Below are 10,665 nucleotides of genomic sequence, written 5' to 3'. Positions count from 1 at the left end.
TCATATTTTGCTTCTGCTTCTTCACAAAATTCTCAAATATGGTCAACTCAAATCCTGTTTCTTACAAAGTACATCTTTCTTGACATTTAAGGACTGAGGGCAAGAGAGTGTACGTGACAATCCATGCCAGACTAGGAAGAAAAGAGTCATGAAACTGGGAACCTTTTCCTTTATAAAGTAAGATAACTGAGTATGTTCTCCATCAATTAGATTCTTAGCTATTAGATTACCGCATTTTTGTTTCAATTGAAATTTTTCTTGAAACAAACATTTTTACCTTTACAGAGTCATCTTGGTGTGAGAATTAGTTATCCAATGCTGTGTAACAATTTATCCCAGAATTTAGTGGCTTAAAGCCGTAATTACATATTATCTCATAGTTTCTGTGAATCATGAATTTGGGAGTCATTTCACTGGGTGATTCTGAGTTGGATTGGCATTAAGATGTGGGCCAGAGCTGCAGTCTTCTGAAGACTGCCTAGAACCGGAGGGTCCAATGAGTGACTTGCAAGGTCACTCATTCCATCCCTGTTGGCAAGAAGCCTCCACTTCTTGAGGGATGTGGCTAAGGCCTCGGTTTCTCACCACGTGAGCTTCTCTGTAAGACCACGTATGATAGAGCGTCTGGCTTCTCCCAAAGCAAGTGATCACTTCTACTTTACTTGATTTATTAGAAGTGAGTCACTAATCCAGAGACACTGAAAAGAAAAGGAATTAACTTCACTTTTTGATTTAGGGAGCATCAATGACTTTATAGATGCATTTTAAAACAACACAGGCTTTTGGTAGTTTTCTAAAATACCAATATTTTTGAGGATGTTATTGTATAAGCAACACACGAAAACCAGTAAATTGGTTTTTACTCAGTGGAAGATTATCATTACTTTACTTTGCCACTGCTAAAGAGAAATTAATTAGTTGAATTTTTCCAAGATCATTTTACAATTTTTAAAGACATATCTAGAAGAAATTCTAGAAATTGTAGATATGTCTTTAAAAGGAATTGTCTCATTTGATACAGACTTTTCTATAGTTTGTTTCTTCTGCCTACATTTTTTTATTTGAATACACAGCAATCTCAGAATTTACCCTCGTTGTCACATGAGATGGTAGATGATCCACCACGCGAATTGTTGGGAGTCAATGTCACAGAGGAATGTCTGAGCTACCTGATTAACACGGGCACTCAGACCCAAGATGTGAAGCACGATGGCCTACGTTCAGACCTTTTAAATTTTTTAGAACCGAGCAAGTGGTCAAAAATATCTAAGAGATGAAAGCAGAAATGAGTGATGGGACAGGTACAAGAAGAACTGAAGATTCGACATCAAAGGACTTCTGAGAAACCCAGAACAGCAGCTGAGAAGTCGCCCTCTGTGGGCCCCTTCACTAAATGTTATGTCTAAATTATAAATAATTCTTTCTTCTTTTCTTCTACTGAAGATTTGACTATTATATGTCACTATGAACTGCTGTCTATCTTAGCCAACCTAAGTTCATAGTGCTTTATTCTGATTTAAGTTGCACTCATAACTTATACTGAGTTTCTAATCTAATATTAAATTATCCATTCTGGTAGAAGCAAATATTGACATAGCTGAGTTGGTTTTTTTTTTTTTTTGTTTTGTTTTTTTTTTTGGGGGGTGCTGGGGATTGAACCCAGGGCCTTGTGCTTACAAGGCAAGCACTCTACCAACTGAGCTATCTCCCCAGCCCTTGACATAGCTGAGAACAGAAGATTTTCAAAATAGAAAATGTTTCTGTTTCACTTTGGTATGCAGAAAGACAATTTTTGCAGATTTCCCTTTCAAGCTGGATTTTCAGTTTTAAAAGTAGTTTGCATGCCCTGATATATATAATTTCATGTAAAGAAAAGCATGAAGAAGACTCCTTCTTGGATAGGATGTAAACTGCTGATTTAACATTTGTCATAGATAATGATGCATGAATAACTGGAGCATCTACATACATTCCACTCCATTATTAATAGCCATGTTGGTCAAAAAAAACAACAGTTTTGTTTAGTTTCAAATCCATCAGCTTAGTAGCTGGTCTCTCATTTATCTGCTGGTTTAGGTTAGGCAAAGTATACAACAGCACAGATTTAGATCAATACCCTAAAAAATCACCAAAATATTTTAACCCTGAATTTAACATTGGATAACACTAGATACAAGTTGCTTCTAAATAAACTAGATATCTAGGCACCATGACATTCACTTCACTGCCATGGGGAAAGAGAAGTATGATTGACAACTGTTAAAACCCAACAAGGAATGTGTTTTGCTTCTCAACATAAGACGGTGCTATTCGTGACACGTCCGTAGAAAGGCATTAAGAGAAACCCTGATGGGATGGCACATGTAAGAATCATCAATCACACATCATCAGAGGGTGCTGAATTGCCCAAGGGTTAGTGAAAAGTGAACCACAAAATTTCAAATGGAATTGAAACTCCCTTGGCGACACAAGGCTTCAGTGCCTAAGCTAAACAGAGATAGAAACTGCAGGGCCTTATTAAACAACAGCGCTATCAAATTGTGCCTAACAACTTGCTAGACAGCTCTTATTTATTGTAGTCATATGCACATAAGATGACCATGAATCCTTCCTAATAAAGCCAACATTTTGTTCTATGCTCAGTAAATGTCATTATAGTCATTGTCAAAAAGAAACAGGAACCAGTTAAGATGCTCACTGATATTTAAGAGAAAGCCTCCATTTTCTAGTGTTTTCCATGAGCCTAGTCAACGCAATGGGTTTCTCCTGACTCCACCTGGTGTTGGCTTTGTTAGGTCCCCTCCCCAGGACTTTCCTCTCTGCTGTCATCAGCAGTCATCCAAAGTACTTGCAGGGGACCTACACGGGACCTAAGTGAGGAAAGCCAGTGTGAGTAGGAAGTGATACAGAATGGGGGCAACAGCGGCTAAGTAAACGGTGAACTTAGTCCTGTCTAAAAGGCTGCGTCTGTGGACACACAGGCTGAGCCCCAGCCAATTTTTGGCAAATGGAAATGGGTACCCAGGGTTGTCAGATCTTCTAATTTTTTTAAAGTGGAGGGAAATCTGAATTATAAGAACTCACTCTATTTTTAAAAGATTGGGAAAGGCTTTATAAATTGTACAAGACAAACAAAATACCTCTGCAAGTATCCTTAGGCTGAGTTTGCAACCTTCCTTCTGGTTTATTACTGAGAAGGTAAAGAACCTTCTTTCAGTTAAATGAATTAAAATAAAAAATAAAATGTTTGAGCTTGTATTGATACCCAAAAATTTCTCCTAGCTGATGAAACTGCTAATTGGGAAGGACAGAAGAACAGGCAGATCAGAAAAAAACATAGGAAGCTGTCTGAAGTATTTATGTCTGGAATACAGTCTCCTACTATAATCAGTACTGTGTAGTTCTGTAGAGTTTTTCTACTTTTAGATACCTGAATACTTCTCCAGGAATAAATGGGAGTGTTGCCCTCAATTTTTTTTGTTGTTGTTGTTGTTACTGTGTTATAATTAGAATGTTTTGATAACTCTAAACCAAGATAAATAATTGAGCTAAAATGTAAGGAAGTTTTTAGCAATCAGGAGAAAATAGATTCCCAAATCCAATGATTCAATAAATATTGATTGCATGACTACTGCATGTCGGTCCTCTGCTATGTACTGAGAACACAATGATGAGAAGTCTCAAATTTTTCATTATCTTATGAAACTTTTAGAAAGTAAATGAAAAACTGGAGCACCTACATACATTCCACTCTTATTAATAGTTACATTGGTCAATAATAGTTATGTTGGTCAACAATCGAAAAGCACATCAGGGTTCTGGAGTTGTGGCTGAGTGGTAGAGTGCTTGCTTGGTACATGTGAGGCACTGGGTTCGGTCCTCAGCACCACATAAAAATAAATAAATAAAATGAAGGTACTGTGTCCATCTATAACTAACAACATTTTTTTTAAAAAGCACATCAGATGAGTCTCGATGGTGCAGTGTTCCAATGTTCGAGTGTGTGGTGAGCATGGGGACACACTGCCCAGGTTCCCTCCCAGTGAGCAGTGTGCTGCCCAGCTGTGGGGAGGGTGGGGAGTGTGGTCATCTTATAGCAGCCAGCATCCATCAAGGCGTCAACGAAGAGGGAACAGGGTGGAACTATTCCAGCCCAAAACAGAAAACTCTGATGGACTGTATTTATTTAGGGGCATTATGCTAGTTGGACAAAGCTTTGTCTTGCCTACGTTGTAATTTCCTCAGTCTTGGTCCCTTGCTTTCACTGGAATTGGTTCATAATAAACAAGTCACACACCGATCTCCATCTCAACATCTGCTTCCAGAGAACCGAGCTACAACCAAGTGAATAGCAGGAACATTTGACACAATCGGAGGGAAGCAATCAGGGAAAGCTTACCAGAAGTACCGCTAAAACTAAAATACAACTATGGATAGATGTTAGCCTTGACAGTTTGCAAGATAAAGAACAGAGGACACAAAGGGAGAGAGTGTTTCAAGGGAAAGATCCAAAGTTCCAGCAAAAGAGAAGTACATGGGAAAGAAGCAGGAGAGAGTTTGGAGACGGACATAAAAGCAACTCACAACCCAATTTAAGGTCAGAATTCATTGTAAGAAACCACAGGAGGACTTCACAAGGAAGTAATCGTGCTGCTGCAATACAAAGACATATATTTATAGGGGGATGATGTTAGAGGCAGGGCACCCAGATAAGCACTGGATAAGAGATTTTGATGAAATAAACTAGTCGGTTATACTGATAGAAATGAGTGGACACAAGCAAGACTGAAGCCATGGAATCATCAGCACCTTTTGACTTGTTAGGTAGTAAGAGCAAAGGGAAAATTGAGATGCTAATCTGTTTTCTGATTGAGAGAACTGGATGGATATTGGCACCATCCGCTAAGGTAGGAAACATGAACAGAGGAGAAGGCTTGATAGGGATGATTTCAGCTTAGGATATGATGAGGTTGGTATAGAATTCTCTTGTTCCTAGTGGGGAAGCTTCTTAGGAAGTCAACGTGAAAAACAAGAGAGAAAAACCCAGAGGGAGCACGGCAACCAGAGTTGACGTGGGTGATGATAATGGTGATGTGTTGTTGCCAGGTCTGTTGCTGTTTTGGTTTCATTTAAATCTAGACTTCAGGCTAAGCTTAACTGGTTGTAGATAGGAACCAGCAATGGAGGAAACGAGATGGAAAATATAGGAGGGAGTAATCTAAATACTCTGAGCAAGTCTGAGTTTTGGGATCCAGAGAATAAGTGGAGACATCACCCTTGAAGTGAAAAGCTGTTTCTTGAATGGGTGGGGGGTGTGGATGAATGGGAGGGGAGAATCAAATTCTTAAGTCCAGAAGGAAATTTTCGACTCTATAATCTCCATAAAGTAAGAAAGTCAAACAACTGCTAAGAGACAGTCAAAGCAGTAGGCAAAAAGATTCAACAGTAGAGAAGCTTATTTTGAAAGGAATTTGGAGATAATAGCAAAGAGCTGATGATAAAGGAAAACATAGAAGGACTGTTGTGCAATCAATAAACTTTTTTCCCTCTTCTGATTATTTGCTTTCTTCCCATCTAATAAATAGGGGGGAGTTTTTATTGTCCCAGCAAGAATCTTCAACTTGTGTATTTGGGCATCTGTTCTTCATCTCTCACCTTGTGGACTTATAAATGAACTCAGAACACCCTAGGGAAAATGTTACAAATATTCCAAAAGAAAAGTTAAAATGCAAGAAACCAGATTATGATAGTGCTGAAGGAGAGAATCCATGGAATAGCAGATGAGGAATTGCAACCATGCAGCTCACCCTTCTACTGCCACCCAGAGAGACAGCCATCCCTGTGAGGGCCCGTGGCAAGAGGGTGGTCTTCAGAAGGACTAAAACGGTGTGTTCTAGGAGTTCTCAAACGTAAGCTATCTCATCTTGAGGAATCTCAGGAAACGTTCTTCCCGAAGTTGCCCGCCATATTTAGAAAGTCTGCACAGTGCTAGCGGACACTGTAATTTGAAACTTCTTAGCCACAGTGTTCCCTCTACACAATCCAAAGTTCATCCCTTCTCCCCATACCCTCTATCTGTCCCATTATGTATCAGCATCCACTTATCAGAGAAAATATTTGGTCTTTGGCTTTTGGAGATTGGCTTATTTCACTTAGCATGATATTCTCCAACTCCACCCATTTACCTGCAAATGCCATGATTTTATTCTTCTTTTAGGCTGAATAATATTCCATTGTGTATATATACCACAGTTTCTTTATCCATTCATCTGTTGAAGGGCATCTTGGTTGGTTCCACAATCTGGCTATTGTGAATTGGGCTGCTATAAACATTGATGTGGCTGAATCACTGTAGTATGCTGGTTTTAAGACCTTTGGGTGTAAACGGAGGAGTGGGATAGCTGCTGGTGATTCTTCAAAGTGCTGTTGCCTTTGCTTCCTGTGCCACCACATGTCTGCTACTGTTTCTTCCAAAAATGCCTTTTGCATCCTTTCTTTCATTTGCTAACTTGTAAAACAACTTTCTCCAGTATCTTCTTCTCCTTATAGTCTTCCAGTCTCCCAGCAACTGGTTGACAAGTTTCCCTCCTCTGTGCTACCATGGCATCTACACCCAATTGACATAACAACAGCACTTTCCTCACCTGCTTTGCTGTGCCACACACATACCAAAATGCTTTACGTGCACAAGTGTGCCTAATTCTCACAGAGAGCTATTAAGATATTTCAGTTTACTTATGGAAGAAAATACCCCAAGCTATATGATGCTATAGTCATTTTGTTCTGTAGTCCATGTTCTACCTTCTTTTTCCTGTGAAATACTTTGAAAGCAAGGACCATACCTCACATGGCTTTGAGTATCTTTAACCTGGCGAAGAGCAAACTTGTTTCCTAGAGATTTGATGACCAGACCATTTACTGAATTAAGAGATCTATGAGAGTGCAGATGTGTAAGAATAGAATAAATATGTTTTGACATTTGACCCTTTATTTGAAAAACCCAGAATATGAAAGTTTGATAAAATTATGTATTTATTTCTATCTTCCCCCCCAACTTCCCTGGGTGTTCCTTAAGCCCATAAACCACTCCATGCTCACCCTGGATCTCGTGTGCCTAACACAACTGCTCAGTGAGTAAGTCAGAAAGCAAACTAATCACTGGATATTAATGCTGGCTTTCTCTCACCATTTTATTATTTGCCACATAAATACTCAGGACAGGAAGAAATCTTTATTAAATCAGCACACAGAAGGAACTGGAATTACCACTTGCCTTGGGCTTATTATCCTCCTTCACTATCTACCAAAATCCATCTGGTTTTTCAAAAGTCATGGTGAATTGAATGAGGACATGATCCAGTTGTTCAGAGGTAAATAAAACAACAATATTAGCATTTTTATCACAGTTGGAAAAAGCATGATAATAATTTTCCTTTGAGAAATGTATTTTTCCCAAAAGGAACTCTCATACACTGTTAGTAGAAATGTAAATTAGTATAATCACTGTGGAAATCAGTATGGAGGTTCTTCAAAAGACTAGAAATGGAACCATCACATGACCCAGTTACACCACTCCTTGGTATTTACGCCCCAAATTTCATGTTGGCACACTGGAGAAAAACATGCAAACTCTTGTATATAACAGCACAATTCACAGTAGCCAAATTATGGAACCCGCCTAGGTGTCCATCAACAGATGAATGAATAAAGAAAATGTGATCTATATACTCAATGGAGTTTCATTTGACCATAAAGAAGAACAAAATTATGCCATTTGCAGGAAATTGGATGGAACTGGAGAACATCATGCTAAGAGAAAAAAAGCCAGACTCAGAAGGTCAAGAGTCATGTGCTTTCTCTCACATGTGGAAGCTAGAGAGAAAGAAAAGGAAAAAAGGGGGACTAATGACAGTAGGTTAGAGGAAGGGATTCAAGCAGAGGGAGAAGGGAAGGGCAAAAGAAGTTACTGGGAAATGAAATTGATCAAACTATGTTGTGTTACAAATATGTCACAATGAATCTCAGTACTGTGTATAATTATTATGCCCCCATAAAAAGTTTTTTAACAAAAAGAAATGTATTTCCCATAACATTATTGTTTTGCAGTACTTAGCTAAATCTTTTTCTTTTACTGGCATGCTGTTATTATGCTGTTTTGTGAACCCCCAACGCACTTTGCCAAATGCAAGTTCTTTGATGACAACTCTACCCTTGAGAGTACACACACAGGAATGCCTAAGAAGCATCACGGTGTCTCCGAAATATTCTGTGTATTATAAGCCAAATTGTCTCTGTAAGCAGAAGCTCTGAAAGGCATCCAGCCTAGAGACGTTCTGGACACTTCAAAGGCAGTGACTGCTACTTGGGTTTCTGGGTGTCGTATACCAGGCAACTTTGAAGAATCCTGGAGGTGGCAGAGTTGGAAGCAGAACTATGAGCAGTGAAGAAGTAAGAAATGAAACTTGCCAGGGAAAGAGCACTGGTTTTTGATTTACCATTGACTGAATTTCTATTTACTCCAAAGGAGACAGCATGGCTAACGGGAACAGAGGGCTTTTGAGAGCTTGTCAGAGCTAACATGACTAGCCCAGCAGGAGCAAACATGGAAGCTTCGACTCTGATGAGGCGTGGCCTTTGATCACCCCTGAAGGTGCCAGGCAGTGCAAGGGTACGTTCAAAGGGGTCCAGCAGAGGAAAATGGCTGACACCCTACAGTCTGCCAATCAGCCTAGGAAGACTCATCAGTCACACTGAAGAAGTATTGAGGAAGCACAGAGAAACGGCAAGGATGGGAGCCAGCTGGACACTGGCGGCTTTCTCTCCGGTGGAAGAATCCTGTCCTTTCCCTCTTGTCTCTGCTCTATTTCATGATTTGCTCCTCTGCCTTCCTTCTCTCCCTTCCATGTAACTCACCATCTTTTTAAAACTTTATTCTATTATCTAAATTGTTACAAAATACAACTTTAAAGATTTATAAATAAATGAATAGTAGGCAGATCAAATATAAATATGTATTTAATAAAATACTTAGGAATAACCAAAGTTACATCTCTGTAATAATTTCTACTGTTTATTTTAAAAGTCTGAGATTAATATGCATTTTCCTATCACTCTAAAAAACTACAACTTGCAACAAAATAGAAAAAAAAAATCTCACCCATTTTGATTTAGTCCTCAAAGCGTTTTTTGACAGATTTGTCTTAGAAAATTGATTTTTTCTGCTTGCAGACCTTGAAAGGAAATTGCCCTGAATTATCCTATGTTTTAGTCTATGTTATATAACAAAGATAAACATTAACACTGATTTCCTTCTTTCTTTGCTCTTTATTTCCAATTCAATTTCCTATTTTTTAGTCTGGATTTCCTTCTTCTATTTGTGGAGCTGAATATTGAATTATTAGTCAATATTTTAAGTTATTTAAAGTATGCTCAATTTAGTGATGAAATCCAATTTCAACTCATACATTGATATTGATTAAAGAACTATTAAAAAAAAGCAACATAAACAAAGACTTTGGTATTAGAGGAGCTGTGTCAAAAGGATTGACAAGGAATAATGAACCCTTATAAATAGTGCACACCAATTGTGATTAAAGAATAATAAAGTTCATATATCTGTACAGTGTAAAATATTGGTAAAACTACTTAAAAGGGAAATGAGGAAAAATGAAAAAGTATACAAATGTTAATTCTCTATTCAATGGAGTATGAGAAAACTAGAACCATCAAAATAAGACAAATGTGAAAAATATACTGTCTCTAAATCTTAACTTTCTCATAATAACTTTTCTTATCCTTAGAACAATCTTTTAAGAAATAATATGCCTTAGACCAGGGATACGGCTCAGCGGTAAAGAGCTTGCCTGGCATGTGGGAGGCCCTGGGTTTGATCCTTAGCACAGAGGAAGGAAGGGAGAAATAATATCACTGATGATTATGAAATAATTATTCAATTTAATAATTTTTATCTCAATTTTGGTAAAAATAAACATAACTTCTTACTTAAGAATAGTGTTTTTAATATAATAATAGTATTTTTAATATAATAGTGTTTCCCTTTGCACATTTATCTGTGTAAATGTTCAGAGAAAGATGTGCAGATACAGATATGGATGCATGTATGTTGGATATATGCAAGATATATATGGATATTGACATACAAATGATGTAAATATGAGCAATGTTCTTTATGAATAGAGAAACTTGAGGGAGTATTTCCAAACGTTTATCTTTGTGCATTACCGTACACGAAGACAGGCATTCTTCAGTGTATGATAGTCATATAAAACGCACTAAAATGCAAGGATTAAGATAGTGTATAATCCAGGCATCCTTTAAATAATTGCTGGAGGAGTTTTATTAATTGACTAAGAACAAAGAAAACACATTACTATGTCTAAGTAATTGTTGGAAAATGGTCACAAAACTGGATAGAAATGTCAAAACCTCAAAAAAAAAAAGAAGACATTTGTCCTTATTTTTTTTACAGAATGTGAAACTGACAAGAACCTGTTCTACATGTTTTTTTTTTTTAAATAAAGGTCAAGAATTTGTGACACAAAGATGACAAAGTAGAAGTGAAGAGAAAATGTGTAAAAGACATTTTCTATTAAACAGAGAGATACATAGAAAGAGAAAATATGGTTTGATTGAGGTTTTTATTAA

The 10,665-nt window shown here is 37.7% G+C and overlaps 1 non-coding gene across 1 annotated transcript; it reads right to left on the bottom strand.

Annotated features, from left to right (window-relative positions):
• Positions 1–1,637: 1,637 nt before the first annotated feature.
• Positions 1,638–1,711, bottom strand: Trnat-ugu (transfer RNA threonine (anticodon UGU)). Its single transcript has one exon. It is a non-coding gene; the product is annotated as a tRNA-Thr (tRNA).
• Positions 1,712–10,665: the final 8,954 nt, after the last annotated feature.

The sequence above is a fragment of the Sciurus carolinensis genome, chromosome 15 (assembly GCF_902686445.1).
Source record: "Sciurus carolinensis chromosome 15, mSciCar1.2, whole genome shotgun sequence".
In the NCBI taxonomy this organism is placed as follows: domain Eukaryota; kingdom Metazoa; phylum Chordata; class Mammalia; order Rodentia; family Sciuridae; genus Sciurus; species Sciurus carolinensis.
Note: the sequence above shows the minus strand (reverse complement) of the source record. Positions and strands in the feature narration are given on the sequence as shown.